Source organism: Pelmatolapia mariae, linkage group LG6, assembly GCF_036321145.2.
Source record: "Pelmatolapia mariae isolate MD_Pm_ZW linkage group LG6, Pm_UMD_F_2, whole genome shotgun sequence".
Taxonomy (NCBI): domain Eukaryota; kingdom Metazoa; phylum Chordata; class Actinopteri; order Cichliformes; family Cichlidae; genus Pelmatolapia; species Pelmatolapia mariae.
The window spans coordinates 1,758,633-1,780,503 of NC_086232.1; the positions used below are offsets into that span (position 1 = coordinate 1,758,633).

The window sequence follows — 21,871 nt, forward strand, 5'->3', positions numbered from 1 at the left end:
GGTGTGGTGTAGATGGCCTCAGACAGAGCCACAGGCCCTTGTTTGGTGTAGTTGGCCTCAGCCAGCACCACAGGCCCTGGTGTGGTGTCCATAGCCTCAGCCAGCCGCACAGGCCCTGGTGTGATGAACATTGCCTCATCCAGCAGCACAGTCCTTGGTGTGTTGTAGACGACCTCATCCAGAGCCACAGGCCCTGGTGTGGTGTACATGGCCTCAGACAAAGCCACAGGCCCTGAAGAGGTGTCCATGGCCTCAGCCAGTAGCACAGGTCCTGGTGTGGTGTAGACGGCCTCAGACAGAGCCACAGGCCTTGGTGTGGTGTAGGTGGCCTAAGCTGGCTGCACAGGTCCACATCCGGAAGCACAGGCCCTGTTGTGTTGTAGATTGCCTCAGCCAGAGCCACAGACCTTGGTGTGGTGTTCATGGCCTAAGCCAGAGCTACAGGCCCACAGCAAGCAGCACAGGCCCTGGTGTGGTGTCCATAGCTCAGCCAGCAGCACAGCTCCTGTTGTGGTGTAGTTGGCCTCAGCCAGCAGCACAGGTCCTGGTGTGGTGTCCATCGCCTCAGCCAGAAACACTGGCCCTGGTGTGATGTAGATGGCCTCAGCCAGAGCCACAGGACCTGGTGTGGTGTTCATGACCTCAGCCAGCATCAAAGGCCCGGGGGTGGTGTAAATGGCCTCAGCCAGAGCCACAGGCACTGGTGTGGTGTCCCTAGCCTCAGCCAGCAGCACAGGCCTTGGTGTGGTGTCCCTGGCCTCAGCCAGTAGCACAGGCCCTGGTGTGGTGTAGGTGGCCTAAGCTGGCTGCACATGTCCACAGCCAGCAGCACAAGCCCTGGTGTGGTGTACATGGCCTCAGCTAGAGGCACAGGCCCTGGTGTGGTGTAGATGATCTCAGCCAGAGACAAAGGCCCTTGTGTGGTGTAGTTGGCCTCAGCCAGCAGCACAGGCCCTGGGGTGATAAACATGGCCTCATCCAGTAGTACAGCCCTTGGTGTGTTGTAGACGGCCTCATCCAGAGCCACAGGCCGTGTGTGGTATACATGGCCTCAGCCAGATCCAAAGGCTCTGGGGTGGTGTCCATAGCCTCAGCCAGCAGCACAGGTCCTGGTGTGGTGTCCATGGCCTCAGCCAGTAGCACAGGCCCTGGTGTGGTGTAGGTGGCCTAAGCTGGCTGCACAGGTCCACAGCCAGCAGCACAGGCCCTGGTGTGGTGTACATGGCCTCAGCTAGAGGCACAGGCCCTTGGTGTGTTGTAGATGGCCTCATCAGGAGCCACAGGCCCTGTTGTGGTGTAGGTTGCCTCAGTCAGCAGCACAGGCCCTGTGTGGTGTGCATGGCCTCAGCCAGTAGCACAGGCCCTGGTGTGATGTAGACTGCTTCAGCCAGAGCCACAGGCCATGGTGTGGTGTAGGTGGCCTAAGCTGGCTGCACAGGTCCACAGCCAGCAGTACAGGCCCTGGTGTGGTGTCCATGGCCTCAGCCAGATGCACTGGCCGTGGTGTGGTGTAGCTGGCCTCAGCCAGAGCCACAGGCCCTGGTGTGGTGTTCATGGCCTCAGCCAGAGCCAAATGCCCTGGTGTGGTGTCCATAGCTTCAGCCAGCAGCACAGGTCTTGGTGTGGTGTCCATGGCCTCAGCCAGTAGCACAGGCCCTGGTGTGATGTAGACGGCCTCAGCCAGAGCCACAGGCCCTGGTGTGGTGTAGGTGGCCTAAGCTGGCTGCACAGGTCCACAGCCAGAAGCACAGGCCCTGGCGTGGTGTAGGTGGCCTAACCTGGCTGCACAGGTCCACAACCAGAAGCACAGGACCTGGTGTGATGTAGACGGCTTCAGCCAGAGCCACAGGCCCTGGTGTGGTGTAGGTGGCCTAACCTGGCTGCACAGGTCCACAGCCAGAAGCACAGGCCCTGGTGTGGTGTAGGTGGCCTAAGCTGGCTGCACAGGTCCACAGCCAGAAGCACAGGCCCTGGTGTGGTGTCCATGGCCTCAGCCAGAAGCACTGGCCCTGGTGTGGTGTAGATGGCCTCAGACAGAGCCACAGGCCCTTGTTTGGTGTAGTTGGCCTCAGCCAGCACCACAGGCCCTGGTGTGGTGTCCATAGCCTCAGCCAGCCGCACAGGCCCTGGTGTGATGAACATTGCCTCATCCAGCAGCACAGTCCTTGGTGTGTTGTAGACGAACTCATCCAGAGCCACAGGCCCTGGTGTGCTGTACATGGCCTCAGACAAAGCCACAGGCCCTGAAGAGGTGTCCATGGCCTCAGACAAAGCCACAGGCCCTGAAGAGGTGTCCATGGCCTCAGCCAGTAGCACAGGTCCTGGTGTGGTGTAGACGGCCTCAGACAGAGCCACAGGCCTTGGTGTGGTGTAGGTGTCCTAAGCTGGCTGCACAGGTCCACATCCGGAAGCACTGGCCATGTTGTGTTGTAGATTGCCTCAGCCAGAGCCACAGACCTTGGTGTGGTGTTCATGGCCTAAGCCAGAGCTACAGGCCCACAGCAAGCAGCACAGGCCCTGGTGTGGTGTCCATAGCTCAGCCAGCAGCACAGCTCCTGGTGTGGTGTAGTTGGCCTCAGTCAGCAGCACAGGTCCTGGTGTGGTGTCCATCGCCTCAGCCAGAAACACTGGCCCTGGTGTGATGTAGATGGCCTCAGCCAGAGCCACAGGACCTGGTGTGGTGTTCATGACCTCAGCCAGCATCAAAGGCCCGAGGGTGGTGTACATGGCCTCAGCCAGAGCCACAGGCACTGGTGTGGTGTCCATAGCCTCAGCCAGTAGCACAGGCCCTGGTGTGGTGTAGGTGGCCTAAGCTGGCCGCACAGGTCCACAGCCAGCAGCACAAGCCCTGGTGTGGTGTACATGGCCTCAGCTAGAGGCACAGGCCCTGGTGTGGTGTAGATGATCTCAGCCAGAGACACAGGCCCTTGTGTGGTGTAGTTGGCCTCAGCCAGCAGCACAGGCCCTGGGGTGATAAACATGGCCTCATCCAGTAGTACAGCCCTTGGTGTGTTGTAGACGGCCTCATCCAGAGCCACAGGCCGTGTGTGGTGTACATGGCCTCAGCCAGATCCAAAGGCTCTGGGGTGGTGTCCATAGCCTCAGCCAGCAGCACAGGTCCTGGTGTGGTGTCCATGGCCTCAGCCAGTAGCACAGGCCCTGGTGTGGTGTAGGTGGCCTAAGCTGGCTGCACAGGTCCACAGCCAGCAGCACAGGCCCTGGTGTGGTGTACATGGCCTCAGCTAGAGGCACAGGCCCTGGTGTGGTGTAGATGGTCTCAGCCAGAGACACAGGCCCTTGGTGTGTTGTAGATGGCCTCATCAGGAGCCACAGGCCCTGTTGTGGTGTAGGTTGCCTCAGTCAGCACCACAGGCCCTTTGTGGTGTGCATGGTCTCAGCCAGTAGCACAGGCCCTGGTGTGATGTAGACTGCTTCAGCCAGAGCCACAGGCCATGGTGTGGTGTAGGTGGCCTAAGCTGGCTGCACAGGTCCACAGCCAGCACTACAGGCCCTGGTGTGGTGTCCATAGCCTCAGCCAGATGCACTGGCCGTGGTGTGGTGTAGCTGGCCTCAGCCAGAGCCACAGGCCCTGGTGTGGTGTTCATGGCCTCAGCCAGAGCCAAATGCCCTGGTGTGGTGTCCATAGCTTCAGCCAGCAGCACAGGTCTTGGTGTGGTGTCCATGGCCTCAGCCAGTAGCACAGGCCCTGGTGTGATGTAGACGGCCTCAGCCAGAGCCACAGGCCCTGGTGTGGTGTAGGTGGCCTAAGCTGGCTGCACAGGTCCACAGCCAGAAGCACAGGCCCTGGCGTGGTGTAGGTGGCCTAAGCTGGCTGCACAGGTCCACAACCAGAAGCACAGGACCTGGTGTGATGTAGACGGCTTCAGCCAGAGCTACAGGCCCTGGTGTGGTGTAGGTGGCCTAACCTGGCTGCAGAGGTCCACAGCCAGAAGCACAGGCCCTGGTGTGGTGAAGGTGGCCTAAGCTGGCTGCACAGGTCCACAGCCAGAAGCACAGGCCCTGTGTGGTGTAAATGGCCTCAGCCAGAGCCACAGGCCCTGGGGTGGTGTCCAAAGCCTCAGCCAGCAGCACAGGTCCTGGTGTGGTGTCCATGGTCTCAGCCAGAAGCACAGGCCCTGGTGTAATGTAGACGGCGTCAGCGCAGGCCACAGGCCCTGGTGTAATTTAGATGACCTATGTTAGCAGAATAGGCCTCGGTGTGGTGCGGATGGCCTCACCCGGCAGCACAAGACATTGCTGAAAACAGCCAAAAGGAATGTCGTTAATGTGGCCTCATTAATGGACACCAACACCCTCCTTCTCTGGATCAAAATCAGCTCAGTGACATGAAAAGCAAATTCTTACAGCACCTGGTATTCCCAGGCAGTCTCCCATCCAAGTACTAACCAAGCCCAACCTTGCATAGCTTCCGAGATCAGACGAGATCAGGCTTTAGCAAGGCGGTATGGCCGTAAGCTGCTGGCGTCAGCACAAAGCGTCAATTTATGGTATCAAGTAGTGAGGTGGCCAATACTCGCAGTTACGAACACAAGCCTCCAATTTAACTACAGTGTTAATGGTAACTGCATGCTTGCCTAATACCCTAACCAAAGGACTCATTTTAGCCTTTGATCAGCAACACAGGCCCTGGTGTGGTGTAAATGGCCTCAGCCAGAGCCACAGGACCTGGTGTGGTGTAGTTGGCCTCAGCCAGCATCAAAGGCCCGGGGGTGGTGTACATGGCCTCAGCCAGAGCCACAGGCACTGGTGTGGTGTCCATAGCCTCAGCCAACAGCACAGGCCCTGTTGTGGTGTCCATGGCCTCAGCCAGAAGCACTGGCCCTGGTGTGGTGTAGATGGCCTCAGACAGAGCCACATGCCCTGGTGGGGTGTAGTTGGCCTCAGCCAGCAGCACAGGTCCTGGTGTGGTGTCCATGGCCTCAGCCAGCAGCACAGGCCCTGGTGTGGTGTCCATGGCCTCAGCCAGAAGCACTGGCCCTGGTGTGGTGTAGATGGCCTCAGACAGAGCCACAGGCCCTTGTTTGGTGTAGTTGGCCTCGGCCAGCACCACAGGCCCTGGTGTGGTGTCCATAGCCTCAGCCAGCCGCACAGGCCCTGGTGTGATGAACATTGCCTCATCCAGCAGCACAGTCCTTGGTGTGTTGTAGACGAACTCATCCAGAGCCACAGGCCCTGGTGTGGTGTACATGGCCTCAGACAAAGCCACAGGCCCTGAAGAGGTGTCCATGGCCTCAGACAAAGCCACAGGCCCTGAAGAGGTGTCCATGGCCTCAGCCAGTAGCACAGGTCCTGGTGTGGTGTAGACGGCCTCAGACAGAGCCACAGTCCTTGGTGTGGTGTAGGTGTCCTAAGCTGGTTGCACAGGTCCACATCCGGAAGCACAGGCCCTGTTGTGTTGTAGATTGCCTCAGCCAGAGCCACAGACCTTGGTGTGGTGTTCATGGCCTAAGCCAGAGCTACAGGCCCACAGCAAGCAGCACAGGCCCTGGTGTGGTGTCCATACCTCAGCCAGCAGCACAGCTCCTGTTGTGGTGTAGTTGGCCTCAGCCAGCAGCACAGGTCCTGGTGTGGTGTCCATCGCCTCAGCCAGAAACACTGGCCCTGGTGTGATGTAGATGGCCTCAGCCAGAGCCACAGGACCTGGTGTGGTGTTCATGACCTCAGCCAGCATCAAAGGCCCGGGGGTGGTGTACATGGCCTCAGCCAGAGCCACAGGCACTGGTGTGGTGTCCATAGCCTCAGCCAGCAGCACAGGCCTTGGTGTGGTGTCAATGGCCTCAGCCAGTAGCACAGGCCCTGGTGTGGTGTAGGTGGCCTAAGCTGGCTGCACAGGTCCACAGCCAGCAGCACAAGCCCTGGTGTGGTGTACATGGCCTCAGCTAGAGGCACAGGCCCTGGTGTGGTGTAGATGATCTCAGCCAGAGACACAGGCCCTTGTGTGGTGTAGTTGGCCTCAGCCAGCAGCACAGGCCCTGGGGTGATAAACATGGCCTCATCCAGTAGTACAGCCCTTGGTGTGTTGTAGACGGCCTCATCCAGAGCCACAGGCCGTGTGTGGTGTACATGGCCTCAGCCAGATCCAAAGGCTCTGGGGTGGTGTCCATAGCCTCAGCCAGCAGCACAGGTCCTGGTGTGGTGTCCATGGCCTCAGCCAGTAGCACAGGCCCTGGTGTGGTGTAGGTGGCCTAAGCTGGCTGCACAGGTCCACAGCCAGCAGCACAGGCCCTGGTGTGGTGTACATGGCCTCAGCTAGAGGCACAGGCCCTGGTGTGGTGTAGATGGTCTCAGCCAGAGACACAGGCCCTTGGTGTGTTGTAGATGGCCTCATCAGGAGCCACAGGCCCTGTTGTGGTGTAGGTTGCCTCAGTCAGCACCACAGGCCCTGTGTGGTGTGCATGGCCTCAGCCAGTAGCACAGGCCCTGGTGTGATGTAGACTGCTTCAGCCAGAGCCACAGGCCATGGTGTGGTGTAGGTGGCCTAAGCTGGCTGCACAGGTCCACAGCCAGCAGTACAGGCCCTGGTGTGGTGTCCATGGCCTCAGCCAGATGCACTGGCCGTGGTGTGGTGTAGCTGGCCTCAGCCAGAGCCACAGGCCCTGGTGTGGTGTTCATGGCCTCAGCCAGAGCCAAATGCCCTGGTGTGGTGTCCATAGCTTCAGCCAGCAGCACAGGTCTTGGTGTGGTGTCCATGGCCCCAGCCAGTAGCACAGGCCCTGGTGTGATGTAGACGGCCTCAGCCAGAGCCACAGGCCCTGGTGTGGTGTAGGTGGCCTAAGCTGGCTGCACAGGTCCACAGCCAGAAGCACAGGCCCTGGCGTGGTGTAGGTGGCCTAACCTGGCTGCACAGGTCCACAACCAGAAGCACAGGACCTGGTGTGATGTAGACGGCTTCAGCCAGAGCCACAGGCCCTGGTGTGGTGTAGGTGGCCTAACCTGGCTGCACAGGTCCACAGCCAGAAGCACAGGCCCTGGTGTGGTGAAGGTGGCCTAAGCTGGCTGCACAGGTCCACAGCCAGAAGCACAGGCCCTGTGTGGTGTAAATGGCCTCAGCCAGAGCCACAGGCCATGGGGTGGTGTCCAAAGCCTCAGCCAGCAGCACAGGTCCTGGTGTGGTGTCCATGGTCTCAGCCAGAAGCACAGGCCCTGGTGTAATGTAGACGGCGTCAGCGCAGGCCACAGGCCCTGGTGTAATTTAGATGACCTATGTTAGCAGAATAGGCCTCGGTGTGGTGCGGATGGCCTCACCCGGCAGCACAAGACATTGCTGAAAACAGCCAAAAGGAATGTCGTTAATGTGGCCTCATTAATGGACACCAACACCCTCCTTCTCTGGATCAAAACCAGCTCAGTGACATGAAAAGCAAATTCTTACAGCACCTGGTATTCCCAGGCAGTCTCCCATCCAAGTACTAACCAAGCCCAACCTTGCATAGCTTCCGAGATCAGACGAGATCGGGCTTTGGCAAGGCGGTATGGCCGTAAGCTGCTGGCGTAAGCACAAAGCGTCAATTTATGATATCAAGTAGTGAGGTGGCCAATACTCGCAGTTACGAACACAAGCCTCCAATTTAACTACAGTGTTAATGGTAACTGCATGCTTGCCTAATACCCTAACCAAAGGACTCATTTTAGCCTTTGATCAGCAACACAGGCCCTGGTGTGGTGTAAATGGCCTCAGCCAGAGCCACAGGACCTGGTGTGGTGTAGTTGGCCTCAGCCAGCATCAAAGGCCCGGGGGTGGTGTACATGGCCTCAGCCAGAGCCACAGGCACTGGTGTGGTGTCCATAGCCTCAGCCAACAGCACAGGCCCTGTTGTGGTGTCCATGGCCTCAGCCAGAAGCACTGGCCCTGGTGTGGTGTAGATGGCCTCAGACAGAGCCACATGCCCTGGTGGGGTGTAGTTGGCCTCAGCCAGCAGCACAGGTCCTGGTGTGGTGTCCATGGCCTCAGCCAGCAGCACAGGCCCTGGTGTGGTGTCCATGGCCTCAGCCAGAAGCACTGGCCCTGGTGTGGTGTAGATGGCCTCAGACAGAGCCACAGGCCCTTGTTTGGTGTAGTTGGCCTCAGCCAGCACCACAGGCCCTGGTGTGGTGTCCATAGCCTCAGCCAGCCGCACAGGCCCTGGTGTGATGAACATTGCCTCATCCAGCAGCACAGTCCTTGGTGTGTTGTAGACGACCTCATCCAGAGCCACAGGCCCTGGTGTGGTGTACATGGCCTCAGACAAAGCCACAGGCCCTGAAGAGGTGTCCATGGCCTCAGCCAGTAGCACAGGTCCTGGTGTGGTGTAGACGGCCTCAGACAGAGCCACAGGCCTTGGTGTGGTGTAGGTGGCCTAAGCTGGCTGCACAGGTCCACATCCGGAAGCACAGGCCCTGTTGTGTTGTAGATTGCCTCAGCCAGAGCCACAGACCTTGGTGTGGTGTAGATGGCCTCAGACAGAGCCACAGGCCCTTGTTTGGTGTAGTTGGCCTCGGCCAGCACCACAGGCCCTGGTGTGGTGTCCATAGTCTCAGCCAGCCGCACAGGCCCTGGTGTGATGAACATTGCCTCATCCAGAAGCACAGTCCTTGGTGTGTTGTAGACGAACTCATCCAGAGCCACAGGCCCTGGTGTGGTGTACATGGCCTCAGACAAAGCCACAGGCCCTGAAGAGGTGTCCATGGCCTCAGACAAAGCCACAGGCCCTGAAGAGGTGTCCATGGCCTCAGCCAGTAGCACAGGTCCTGGTGTGGTGTAGACGGCCTCAGACAGAGCCACAGTCCTTGGTGTGGTGTAGATGTCCTAAGCTAGCTGCACAGGTCCACATCCGGAAGAACTGGCCCTGTTGTGTTGTAGATTGCCTCAGCCAGAGCCACAGACCTTGGTGTGGTGTTCATGGCCTAAGCCAGAGCTACAGGCCCACAGCAAGCAGCACAGGCCCTGGTGTGGTGTTCGTAGCTCAGCCAGCAGCACAGCTCCTGTTGTGGTGTAGTTGGCCTCAGCCAGCAGCACAGGTCCTGGTGTGGTGTCCATGGCCTCAGCCAGCAGCACAGGTCCTGGTGTGGTGTCCATCGCCTCAGCCAGAAACATTGGCCCTGGTGTGATGTAGATGGCCTCAGCCAGAGCCACAGGACCTGGTGTGGTGTTCATGACCTCAGCCAGCATCAAAGGCCCGGGGGTGGTGTACATGGCCTCAGCCAGAGCCACAGGCACTGGTGTGGTGTCCATAGCCTCAGCCAGCAGCACAGGCCTTGGTGTGGTGTCAATGGCCTCAGCCAGTAGCACAGGCCCTGGTGTGGTGTAGGTGGCCTAAGCTGGCTGCACAGGTCCACAGCCAGCAGCACAAGCCCTGGTGTGGTGTACATGGCCTCAGCTAGAGGCACAGGCCCTGGTGTGGTGTAGATGATCTCAGCCAGAGACACAGGCCCTTGTGTGGTGTAGTTGGCCTCAGCCAGCAGCACAGGCCCTGGGGTGATAAACATGGCCTCATCCAGTAGTACAGCCCTTGGTGTGTTGTAGACGGCCTCATCCAGAGCCACAGGCCGTGTGTGGTGTACATGGCCTCAGCCAGATCCAAAGGCTCTGGGGTGGTGTCCATAGCCTCAGCCAGCAGCACAGGTCCTGGTGTGGTGTCCATGGCCTCAGCCAGTAGCACAGGCCCTGGTGTGGTGTAGGTGGCCTAAGCTGGCTGCACAGGTCCACAGCCAGCAGCACAGGCCCTGTTGCGGTGTACATGGCCTCAGCTAGAGGCACAGGCCCTGGTGTGGTGTAGATGGTCTCAGCTAGAGGCACAGGCCCTTGGTGTGTTGTAGATGGCCTCATCAGGAGCCACAGGCCCTGTTGTGGTGTAGGTTGCCTCAGTCAGCACCACAGGCCCTGTGTGGTGTGCATGGCCTCAGCCAGTAGCACAGGACCTGGTGTGATGTAGACTGCTTCAGCCAGAGCCACAGGCCATGGTGTGGTGTAGGTGGCCTAAGCTGGCTGCACAGGTCCACAGCCAGCAGTACAGGCCCTGGTGTGGTGTCCATGGCCTCAGCCAGATGCACTGGCCGTGGTGTGGTGTAGCTGGCCTCAGCCAGAGCCACAGGCCCTGGTGTGGTGTTCATGGCCTCAGCCAGAGCCAAATGCCCTGGTGTGGTGTCCATAGCTTCAGCCAGCAGCACAGGTCTTGGTGTGGTGTCCATGGCCTCAGCCAGTAGCACAGGCCCTGGTGTGATGTAGACGGCCTCAGCCAGAGCCACAGGCCCTGGTGTGGTGTAGGTGGCCTAAGCTGGCTGCACAGGTCCACAACCAGAAGCACAGGCCCTGGCGTGGTGTAGGTGGCCTAACCTGGCTGCACAGGTCCACAACCAGAAGCACAGGACCTGGTGTGATGTAGACGGCCTCAGCCAGAGCCACAGGCCCTGGTGTGGTGTAGGTGGCCTAACCTGGCTGCACAGGTCCACAGCCAGAAGCACAGGCCCTGTGTGGTGTAAATGGCCTCAGCCAGAGCCACAGGCCCTGGGGTGGTGTCCAAAGCCTCAGCCAGCAGCACAGGTCCTGGTGTGGTGTCCATGGTCTCAGCCAGAAGCACAGGCCCTGGTGTAATGTAGACGGCGTCAGCGCAGGCCACAGGCCCTGGTGTAATTTAGATGACCTATGTTAGCAGAATAGGCCTCGGTGTGGTGCGGATGGTCTCACCCGGCAGCACAAGACATTGCTGAAAACAGCCAAAAGGAATGTCGTTAATGTGGCCTCATTAATGGACACCAACACCCTCCTTCTCTGGATCAAAACCAGCTCAGTGACATGAAAAGCAAATGCTTACAGCACCTGGTATTCCCAGGCAGTCTCCCATCCAAGTACTAACCAAGCCCAACCTTGCATAGCTTCCGAGATCAGACGAGATCGGGCTTTGGCAAGGCGGTATGGCCGTAAGCTGCTGGCGTCAGCACAAAGCGTCAATTTATGGTATCAAGTAGTGAGGTGGCCAATACTCGCAGTTACGAACACAAGCCTCCAATTTAACTACAGTGTTAATGGTAACTGCATGCTTGCCTAATACCCTAACCAAAGGACTCATTTTAGCCTTTGATCAGCAACACAGGCCCTGGTGTGGTGTAAATGGCCTCAGCCAGAGCCACAGGACCTGGTGTGGTGTAGTTGGCCTCAGCCAGCATCAAAGGCCCGGGGGTGGTGTACATGGCCTCAGCCAGAGCCACAGGCACTGGTGTGGTGTCCATAGCCTCAGCCAACAGCACAGGCCCTGTTGTGGTGTCCATGGCCTCAGCCAGAAGCACTGGCCCTGGTGTGGTGTAGATGGCCTCAGACAGAGCCACATGCCCTGGTGGGGTGTAGTTGGCCTCAGCCAGCAGCACAGGTCCTGGTGTGGTGTAGTTGGCCTCAGCCAGCATCAAAGGCCCGGGGGTGGTGTACATGGCCTCAGCCAGAGCCACAGGCACTGGTGTGGTGTCCATAGCCTCAGCCAGAAGCACTGGCCCTGGTGTGGTGTAGATGGCCTAAGCTGGCTGCACAGGTCCACAGCCAGCAGCACAGGCCCTGGTGTGGTGTACATGGCCTCAGCTAGAGGCACAGGCCCTGGTGTGGTGTAGATGGTCTCAGCCAGAGACACAGGCCCTTGGTGTGTTGTAGATGGCCTCATCAGGAGCCACAGGCCCTGTTGTGGTGTAGGTTGCCTCAGTCAGCAGCACAGGCCCTGTGTGGTGTCCATAGCCTCAGCCAGCCGCACAGGCCCTGGTGTGATGAACACTGCCTCATCCAGCAGCACAGTCCTTGGTGTGTTGTAGACGACCTCATCCAGAGCCACAGGCCCTGGTGTGGTGTACATGGCCTCAGACAAAGCCACAGGCCCTGAAGAGGTGTCCATGGCCTCAGCCAGTAGCACAGGTCCTGGTGTGGTGTAGACGGCCTCAGACAGAGCCACAGGCCTTGAAGAGGTGTCCATGGCCTCAGCCAGTAGCACAGGTCCTGGTGTGGTGTAGACGGCCTCAGACAGAGCCACAGGCCTTGGTGTGGTGTAGGTGGCCTAAGCTGGCTGCACAGGTCCACATCCGGAAGCTCAGGCCCTGTTGTGTTGTAGATTGCCTCAGCCAGAGCCACAGACCTTGGTGTGGTGTTCATGGCCTAAGCCAGAGCTACAGGCCCACAGCAAGCAGCACAGGCCCTGGTGTGGTGTCCATAGCTCAGCCAGCAGCACAGCTCCTGTTGTGGTGTAGTTGGCCTCAGCCAGCAGCACAGGTCCTGGTGTGGTGTCCATCGCCTCAGCCAGAAACACTGGCCCTGGTGTGATGTAGATGGCCTCAGCCAGAGCCACAGGACCTGGTGTGGTGTTCATGACCTCAGCCAGCATCAAAGGCCCGGGGGTGGTGTACATGGCCTAAGCCAGAGCCACAGGCACTGGTGTGGTGTCCATAGCCTCAGCCAGCAGCACAGGCCTTGGTGTGGTGTCCATGGCCTCAGCCAGTAGCACAGGCCCTGGTGTGGTGTAGGTGGCCTAAGCTGGCTGCACATGTCCACAGCCAGCAGCACAAGCCCTGGTGTGGTGTACATGGCCTCAGCTAGAGGCACAGGCCCTGGTGTGGTGTAGATGATCTCAGCCAGAGACACAGGCCCTTGTGTGGTGTAGTTGGCCTCAGCCAGCAGCACAGGCCCTGGGGTGATAAACATGGCCTCATCCAGTAGTACAGCCCTTGGTGTGTTGTAGACGGCCTCATCCAGAGCCACAGGCCGTGTGTGGTGTACATGGCCTCAGCCAGATCCAAAGGCTCTGGGGTGGTGTCCATAGCCTCAGCCAGCAGCACAGGTCCTGGTGTGGTGTCCATGGCCTCAGCCAGTAGCACAGGCCCTGGTGTGGTGTAGGTGGCCTAAGCTGGCTGCACAGGTCCACAGCCAGCAGCACAGGCCCTGGTGTGGTGTACATGGCCTCAGCTAGAGGCACAGGCCCTGGTGTGGTGTAGATGGTCTCAGCCAGAGACACAGGCCCTTGGTGTGTTGTAGATGGCCTCATCAGGAGCCACAGGCCCTGTTGTGGTGTAGGTTGCCTCAGTCAGCACCACAGGCCCTGTGTGGTGTGCATGGCCTCAGCCAGTAGCACAGGCCCTGGTGTGATGTAGACTGCTTCAGCCAGAGCCACAGGCCATGGTGTGGTGTAGGTGGCCTAAGCTGGCTGCACAGGTCCACAGCCAGCAGTACAGGCCCTGGTGTGGTGTCCATGGCCTCAACCAGATGCACTGGCCGTGGTGTGGTGTAGCTGGCCTCAGCCAGAGCCACAGGCCCTGGTGTGGTGTTCATGGCCTCAGCCAGAGCCAAATGCCCTGGTGTGGTGTCCATAGCTTCAGCCAGCAGCACAGGTCTTGGTGTGGTGTCCATGGCCTCAGCCAGTAGCACAGGCCCTGGTGTGATGTAGACGGCCTCAGCCAGAGCCACAGGACCCTGGTGTGGTGTAGGTGGCCTAAGCTGGCTTCACAGGTCCACAGCCAGAAGCACAGGCCCTGGCGTGGTGTAGGTGGCCTAACCTGGCTGCACAGGTCCACAACCAGAAGCACAGGACCTGGTGTGATGTAGACGGCTTCAGCCAGAGCCACAGGCCCTGGTGTGGTGTAGGTGGCCTAACCTGGCTGCACAGGTCCACAGCCAGAAGCACAGGCCCTGGTGTGGTGAAGGTGGCCTAAGCTGGCTGCACAGGTCCACAGCCAGAAGCACAGGCCCTGTGTGGTGTAAATGGCCTCAGCCAGAGCCACAGGCCATGGGGTGGTGTCCAAAGCCTCAGCCAGCAGCACAGGTCCTGGTGTGGTGTAAATGGCCTCAGCCAGAGCCACAGGCCATGGGGTGGTGTCCATGGCCTCAGCCAGATGCACTGGCCGTGGTGTGGTGTAGCTGGCCTCAGCCAGAGCCACAGGCCCTGGTGTGGTGTTCATGGCCTCAGCCAGAGCCAAATGCCCTGGTGTGGTGTCCATAGCTTCAGCCAGCAGCACAGGTCTTGGTGTGGTGTCCATGGCCTCAGCCAGTAGCACAGGCCCTGGTGTGATGTAGACGGCCTCAGCCAGAGCCACAGGCCCTGGTGTGGTGTAGGTGGCCTAAGCTGGCTGCACAGGTCCACAACCAGAAGCACAGGCCCTGGCGTGGTGTAGGTGGCCTAACCTGGCTGCACAGGTCCACAACCAGAAGCACAGGACCTGGTGTGATGTAGACGGCTTCAGCCAGAGCCACAGGCCCTGGTGTGGTGTAGGTGGCCTAAGCTGGCTGCACAGGTCCACAGCCAGAAGCACAGGCCCTGTGTGGTGTAAATGGCCTCAGCCAGAGCCACAGGCCCTGGGGTGGTGTCCAAAGCCTCAGCCAGCAGCACAGGTCCTGGTGTGGTGTCCATGGTCTCAGCCAGAAGCACAGGCCCTGGTGTAATGTAGACGGCGTCAGCGCAGGCCACAGGCCCTGGTGTAATTTAGATGACCTATGTTAGCAGAATAGGCTTCGGTGTGGTGCGGATGGCCTCACCCGGCAGCACAAGACATTGCTGAAAACAGCCAAAAGGAATGTCGTTAATGTGGCCTCATTAATGGACACCAACACCCTCCTTCTCTGGATCAAAATCAGCTCAGTGACATGAAAAGCAAATTCTTACAGCACCTGGTATTCCCAGGCAGTCTCCCATCCAAGTACTAACCAAGCCCAACCTTGCATAGCTTCCGAGATCAGACGAGATCAGGCTTTGGCAAGGCGGTATGGCCGTAAGCTGCTGGCGTCAGCACAAAGCGTCAATTTATGGTATCAAGTAGTGAGGTGGCCAATACTCGCAGTTACGAACACAAGCCTCCAATTTAACTACAGTGTTAATGGTAACTGCATGCTTGCCTAATACCCTAACCAAAGGACTCATTTTAGCCTTTGATCAGCAACACAGGCCCTGGTGTGGTGTAAATGGCCTCAGCCAGAGCCACAGGACCTGGTGTGGTGTAGTTGGCCTCAGCCAGCATCAAAGGCCCGGGGGTGGTGTACATGGCCTCAGCCAGAGCCACAGGCACTGGTGTGGTGTCCATAGCCTCAGCCAACAGCACAGGCCCTGTTGTGGTGTCCATGGCCTCAGCCAGAAGCACTGGCCCTGGTGTGGTGTAGATGGCCTCAGACAGAGCCACATGCCCTGGTGGGGTGTAGTTGGCCTCAGCCAGCAGCACAGGTCCTGGTGTGGTGTCCATGGCCTCAGCCAGCAGCACAGGCCCTGGTGTGGTGTCCATGGCCTCAGCCAGAAGCACTGGCCCTGGTGTGGTGTAGATGGCCTCAGACAGAGCCACAGGCCCTTGTTTGGTGTAGTTGGCCTCAGCCAGCACCACAGGCCCTGGTGTGGTGTCCATAGCCTCAGCCAGCCGCACAGGCCCTGGTGTGATGAACATTGCCTCATCCAGCAGCACAGTCCTTGGTGTGTTGTAGACGACCTCATCCAGAGCCACAGGCCCTGGTGTGGTGTACATGGCCTCAGACAAAGCCACAGGCCCTGAAGAGGTGTCCATGGCCTCAGCCAGTAGCACAGGTCCTGGTGTGGTGTAGACGGCCTCAGACAGAGCCACAGGCCTTGGTGTGGTGTAGGTGGCCTAAGCTGGCTGCACAGGTCCACATCCGGAAGCACAGGCCCTGTTGTGTTGTAGATTGCCTCAGCCAGAGCCACAGACCTTGGTGTGGTGTTCATGGCCTAAGCCAGAGCTACAGGCCCACAGCAAGCAGCACAGGACCTGGTGTGGTGTCCATAGCTCAGCCAGCAGCACAGCTCCTGTTGTGGTGTAGTTGGCCTCAGCCAGCAGCACAGGTCCTGGTGTGGTGTCCATCGCCTCAGCCAGAAACACTGGCCCTGGTGTGATGTAGATGGCCTCAGCCAGAGCCACAGGACCTGGTGTGGTGTTCATGACCTCAGCCAGCATCAAAGGCCCGGGGGTGGTGTAAATGGCCTCAGCCAGAGCCACAGGCACTGGTGTGGTGTCCCTAGCCTCAGCCAGCAGCACAGGCCTTGGTGTGGTGTCCCTGGACTCAGCCAGTAGCACAAGCCCTGGTGTGGTGTAGGTGGCCTAAGCTGGCTGCACATGTCCACAGCCAGCAGCACAAGCCCTGGTGTGGTGTACATGGCCTCAGCTAGAGGCACAGGCCCTGGTGTGGTGTAGATGATCTCAGCCAGAGACAAAGGCCCTTGTGTGGTGTAGTTGGCCTCAGCCAGCAGCACAGGCCCTGGGGTGATAAACATGGCCTCATCCAGTAGTACAGCCCTTGGTGTGTTGTAGACGGCCTCATCCAGAGCCACAGGCCGTGTGTGGTGTAAATGGCCTCAGCCAGAGCCACAGGCCATGGGGTGGTGTCCAAAGCCTCAGCCAGCAGCACAGGTCCTGGTGTGGTGTCCATGGTCTCAGCCAGAAGCACAGGCCCTGGTGTAATGTAGACGGCGTCAGCGCAGGCCACAGGCCCTGGTGTAATTTAGATGACCTATGTTAGCAGAATAGGCCTCGGTGTGGTGCGGATGGCCTCACCCGGCAGCACAAGACATTGCTGAAAACAGCCAAAAGGAATGTCGTTAATGTGGCCTCATTAATGGACACCAACACCCTCCTTCTCTGGATCAAAATCAGCTCAGTGACATGAAAAGCAAATTCTTACAGCACCTGGTATTCCCAGGCAGTCTCCCATCCAAGTACTAACCAAGCCCAACCTTGCATAGCTTCCGAGATCAGACGAGATCAGGCTTTGGCAAGGCGGTATGGCCGTAAGCTGCTGGCGTCAGCACAAAGCGTCAATTTATGGTATCAAGTAGTGAGGTGGCCAATACTCGCAGTTACGAACACAAGCCTCCAATTTAACTACAGTGTTAATGGTAACTGCATGCTTGCCTAATACCCTAACCAAAGGACTCATTTTAGCCTTTGATCAGCAACACAGGCCCTGGTGTGGTGTAAATGGCCTCAGCCAGAGCCACAGGACCTGGTGTGGTGTAGTTGGCCTCAGCCAGCATCAAAGGCCCGGGGGTGGTGTACATGGCCTCAGCCAGAGCCACAGGCACTGGTGTGGTGTCCATAGCCTCAGCCAACAGCACAGGCCCTGTTGTGGTGTCCATGGCCTCAGCCAGAAGCACTGGCCCTGGTGTGGTGTAGATGGCCTCAGACAGAGCCACATGCCCTGGTGGGGTGTAGTTGGCCTCAGCCAGCAGCACAGGTCCTGGTGTGGTGTCCATGGCCTCAGCCAGCAGCACAGGCCCTGGTGTGGTGTCCATGGCCTCAGCCAGAAGCACTGGCCCTGGTGTGGTGTAGATGGCCTCAGACAGAGCCACAGGCCCTTGTTTGGTGTAGTTGGCCTCAGCCAGCACCACAGGCCCTGGTGTGGTGTCCATAGCCTCAGCCAGCCGCACAGGCCCTGGTGTGATGAACATTGCCTCATCCAGCAGCACAGTCCTTGGTGTGTTGTAGACGACCTCATCCAGAGCCACAGGCCCTGGTGTGGTGTACATGGCCTCAGACAAAGCCACAGGCCCTGAAGAGGTGTCCATGGCCTCAGCCAGTAGCACAGGTCCTGGTGTGGTGTAGACGGCCTCAGACAGAGCCACAGGCCTTGGTGTGGTGTAGGTGGCCTAAGCTGGCTGCACAGGTCCACATCCGGAAGCACAGGCCCTGTTGTGTTGTAGATTGCCTCAGCCAGAGCCACAGACCTTGGTGTGGTGTTCATGGCCTAAGCCAGAGCTACAGGCCCACAGCAAGCAGCACAGGCCCTGGTGTGGTGTCCATAGCTCAGCCAGCAGCACAGCTCCTGTTGTGGTGTAGTTGGCCTCAGCCAGCAGCACAGGTCCTGGTGTGGTGTCCATCGCCTCAGCCAGAAACACTGGCCCTGGTGTGATGTAGATGGCCTCAGCCAGAGCCACAGGACCTGGTGTGGTGTTCATGACCTCAGCCAGCATCAAAGGCCCGGGGGTGGTGTAAATGGCCTCAGCCAGAGCCACAGGCACTGGTGTGGTGTCCCTAGCCTCAGCCAGCAGCACAGGCCTTGGTGTGGTGTCCCTGGCCTCAGCCAGTAGCACAAGCCCTGGTGTGGTGTAGGTGGCCTAAGCTGGCTGCACATGTCCACAGCCAGCAGCACAAGCCCTGGTGTGGTGTACATGGCCTCAGCTAGAGGCACAGGCCCTGGTGTGGTGTAGATGATCTCAGCCAGAGACAAAGGCCCTTGTGTGGTGTAGTTGGCCTCAGCCAGCAGCACAGGCCCTGGGGTGATAAACATGGCCTCATCCAGTAGTACAGCCCTTGGTGTGTTGTAGACGGCCTCATCCAGAGCCACAGGCCGTGTGTGGTATACATGGCCTCAGCCAGATCCAAAGGCTCTGGGGTGGTGTCCATAGCCTCAGCCAGCAGCACAGGTCCTGGTGTGGTGTCCATGGCCTCAGCCAGTAGCACAGGCCCTGGTGTGGTGTAGGTGGCCTAAGCTGGCTGCACAGGTCCACAGCCAGCAGCACAGGCCCTGGTGTGGTGTACATGGCCTCAGCTAGAGGCACAGGCCCTTGGTGTGTTGTAGATGGCCTCATCAGGAGCCACAGGCCCTGTTGTGGTGTAGGTTGCCTCAGTCAGCAGCACAGGCCCTGTGTGGTGTGCATGGCCTCAGCCAGTAGCACAGGCCCTGGTGTGATGTAGACTGCTTCAGCCAGAGCCACAGGCCATGGTGTGGTGTAGGTGGCCTAAGCTGGCTGCACAGGTCCACAGCCAGCAGTACAGGCCCTGGTGTGGTGTCCATGGCCTCAGCCAGATGCACTGGCCGTGGTGTGGTGTAGCTGGCCTCAGCCAGAGCCACAGGCCCTGGTGTGGTGTTCATGGCCTCAGCCAGAGCCAAATGCCCTGGTGTGGTGTCCATAGCTTCAGCCAGCAGCACAGGTCTTGGTGTGGTGTCCATGGCCTCAGCCAGTAGCACAGGCCCTGGTGTGATGTAGACGGCCTCAGCCAGAGCCACAGGCCCTGGTGTGGTGTAGGTGGCCTAAGCTGGCTGCACAGGTCCACAGCCAGAAGCACAGGCCCTGGCGTGGTGTAGGTGGCCTAACCTGGCTGCACAGGTCCAAAACCAGAAGCATAGGACCTGGTGTGATGTAGACGGCTTCAGCCAGAGCCACAGGCCCTGGTGTGGTGTAGGTGGCCTAACCTGGCTGCACAGGTCCACAGCCAGAAGCACAGGCCCTGGTGTGGTGTAGGTGGCCTAAGCTGGCTGCACAGGTCCACAGCCAGAAGCACAGGCCCTGGTGTGGTGTCCATGGCCTCAGCCAGAAGCACTGGCCCTGGTGTGGTGTAGATGGCCTCAGACAGAGCCACAGGCCCTTGTTTGGTGTAGTTGGCCTCAGCCAGCAGCACAGGCCCTGGGGTGATAAACATGGCCTCATCCAGTAGTACAGCACTTGGTGTGTTGTAGACGGCCTCATCCAGAGCCACAGGCCGTGTGTGGTATACATGGCCTCAGCCAGATCCAAAGGCTCTGGGGTGGTGTCCATAGCCTCAGCCAGCAGCACAGGTCCTGGTGTGGTGTCCATGGCCTCAGCCAGTAGCACAGGCCCTGGTGTGGTGTAGGTGGCCTAAGCTGGCTGCACAGGTCCACAGCCAGCAGCACAGGCCCTGGTGTGGTGTACATGGCCTCAGCTAGAGGCACAGGCCCTTGGTGTGTTGTAGATGGCCTCATCAGGAGCCACAGGCCCTGTTGTGGTGTAGGTTGCCTCAGTCAGCAGCACAGGCCCTGTGTGGTGTGCATGGCCTCAGCCAGTAGCACAGGCCCTGGTGTGATGTAGACTGCTTCAGCCAGAGCCACAGGCCATGGTGTGGTGTAGGTGGCCTAAGCTGGCTGCACAGGTCCACAGCCAGCAGTACAGGCCCTGGTGTGGTGTCCATGGCCTCAGCCAGATGCACTGGCCGTGGTGTGGTGTAGCTGGCCTCAGCCAGAGCCACAGGCCCTGGTGTGGTGTTCATGGCCTCAGCCAGAGCCAAATGCCCTGGTGTGGTGTCCATAGCTTCAGCCAGCAGCACAGGTCTTGGTGTGGTGTCCATGGCCTCAGCCAGTAGCACAGGCCCTGGTGTGATGTAGACGGCCTCAGCCAGAGCCACAGGCCCTGGTGTGGTGTAGGTGGCCTAAGCTGGCTGCACAGGTCCACAGCCAGAAGCACAGGCCCTGGCGTGGTGTAGGTGGCCTAACCTGGCTGCACAGGTCCACAACCAGAAGCACAGGACCTGGTGTGATGTAGACGGCTTCAGCCAGAGCCACAGGCCCTGGTGTGGTGTAGGTGGCCTAACCTGGCTGCACAGGTCCACAGCCAGAAGCACAGGCCCTGGTGTGGTGTAGGTGGCCTAAGCTGGCTGCACAGGTCCACAGCCAGAAGCACAGGCCCTGGTGTGGTGTCCATGGCCTCAGCCAGAAGCACTGGCCCTGGTGTGGTGTAGATGGCCTCAGACAGAGCCACAGGCCCTTGTTTGGTGTAGTTGGCCTCAGCCAGCACCACAGGCCCTGGTGTGGTGTCCATAGCCTCAGCCAGCCGCACAGGCCCTGGTGTGATGAACATTGCCTCATCCAGCAGCACAGTCCTTGGTGTGTTGTAGACGAACTCATCCAGAGCCACAGGCCCTGGTGTGCTGTACATGGCCTCAGACAAAGCCACAGGCCCTGAAGAGGTGTCCATGGCCTCAGACAAAGCCACAGGCCCTGAAGAGGTGTCCATGGCCTCAGCCAGTAGCACAGGTCCTGGTGTGGTGTAGACGGCCTCAGACAGAGCCACAGGCCTTGGTGTGGTGTAGGTGTCCTAAGCTGGCTGCACAGGTCCACATCCGGAAGCACTGGCCATGTTGTGTTGTAGATTGCCTCAGCCAGAGCCACAGACCTTGGTGTGGTGTTCATGGCCTAAGCCAGAGCTACAGGCCCACAGCAAGCAGCACAGGCCCTGGTGTGGTGTCCATAGCTCAGCCAGCAGCACAGCTCCTGGTGTGGTGTAGTTGGCCTCAGCCAGCAGCACAGGTCCTGGTGTGGTGTCCATCGCCTCAGCCAGAAACACTGGCCCTGGTGTGATGTAGATGGCCTCAGCCAGAGCCACAGGACCTGGTGTGGTGTTCATGACCTCAGCCAGCATCAAAGGCCCGGGGGTGGTGTACATGGCCTCAGCCAGAGCCACAGGCACTGGTGTGGTGTCCATAGCCTCAGCCAGTAGCACAGGCCCTGGTGTGGTGTAGGTGGCCTAAGCTGGCCGCACAGGTCCACAGCCAGCAGCACAAGCCCTGGTGTGGTGTACATGGCCTCAGCTAGAGGCACAGGCCCTGGTGTGGTGTAGATGATCTCAGCCAGAGACACAGGCCCTTGTGTGGTGTAGTTGGCCTCAGCCAGCAGCACAGGCCCTGGGGTGATAAACATGGCCTCATCCAGTAGTACAGCCCTTGGTGTGTTGTAGACGGCCTCATCCAGAGCCACAGGCCGTGTGTGGTGTACATGGCCTCAGCCAGATCCAAAGGCTCTGGGGTGGTGTCCATAGCCTCAGCCAGCAGCACAGGTCCTGGTGTGGTGTCCATGGCCTCAGCCAGTAGCACAGGCCCTGGTGTGGTGTAGGTGGCCTAAGCTGGCTGCACAGGTCCACAGCCAGCAGCACAGGCCCTGGTGTGGTGTACATGGCCTCAGCTAGAGGCACAGGCCCTGGTGTGGTGTAGATGGTCTCAGCCAGAGACACAGGCCCTTGGTGTGTTGTAGATGGCCTCATCAGGAGCCACAGGCCCTGTTGTGGTGTAGGTTGCCTCAGTCAGCACCACAGGCCCTTTGTGGTGTGCATGGTCTCAGCCAGTAGCACAGGCCCTGGTGTGATGTAGACTGCTTCAGCCAGAGCCACAGGCCATGGTGTGGTGTAGGTGG

General features: G+C 59.3%; 1 non-coding gene and 4 pseudogenes across 1 annotated transcript; all 5 read right to left on the reverse strand.

The window, feature by feature from the left end:
• Window positions 1-4,358: 4,358 nt before the first annotated feature.
• LOC134629962 (5S ribosomal RNA) lies at window positions 4,359-4,477 on the reverse strand (annotated as a pseudogene).
• A 2,909-nt stretch (window positions 4,478-7,386) lies between these two features.
• LOC134629904 (5S ribosomal RNA) lies at window positions 7,387-7,505 on the reverse strand (annotated as a pseudogene).
• Window positions 7,506-10,804: 3,299 nt separating this feature from the next.
• LOC134630192 (5S ribosomal RNA) lies at window positions 10,805-10,923 on the reverse strand. The gene has a single exon (XR_010094254.1). It is a non-coding gene; the product is annotated as a 5S ribosomal RNA (ribosomal RNA).
• Window positions 10,924-14,614: 3,691 nt separating this feature from the next.
• Window positions 14,615-14,733, reverse strand: LOC134630032 (5S ribosomal RNA; annotated as a pseudogene).
• Window positions 14,734-16,626: 1,893 nt separating this feature from the next.
• On the reverse strand, window positions 16,627-16,745 carry LOC134630034 (5S ribosomal RNA; annotated as a pseudogene).
• Between the last annotated feature and the right edge of the window lie 5,126 nt (window positions 16,746-21,871).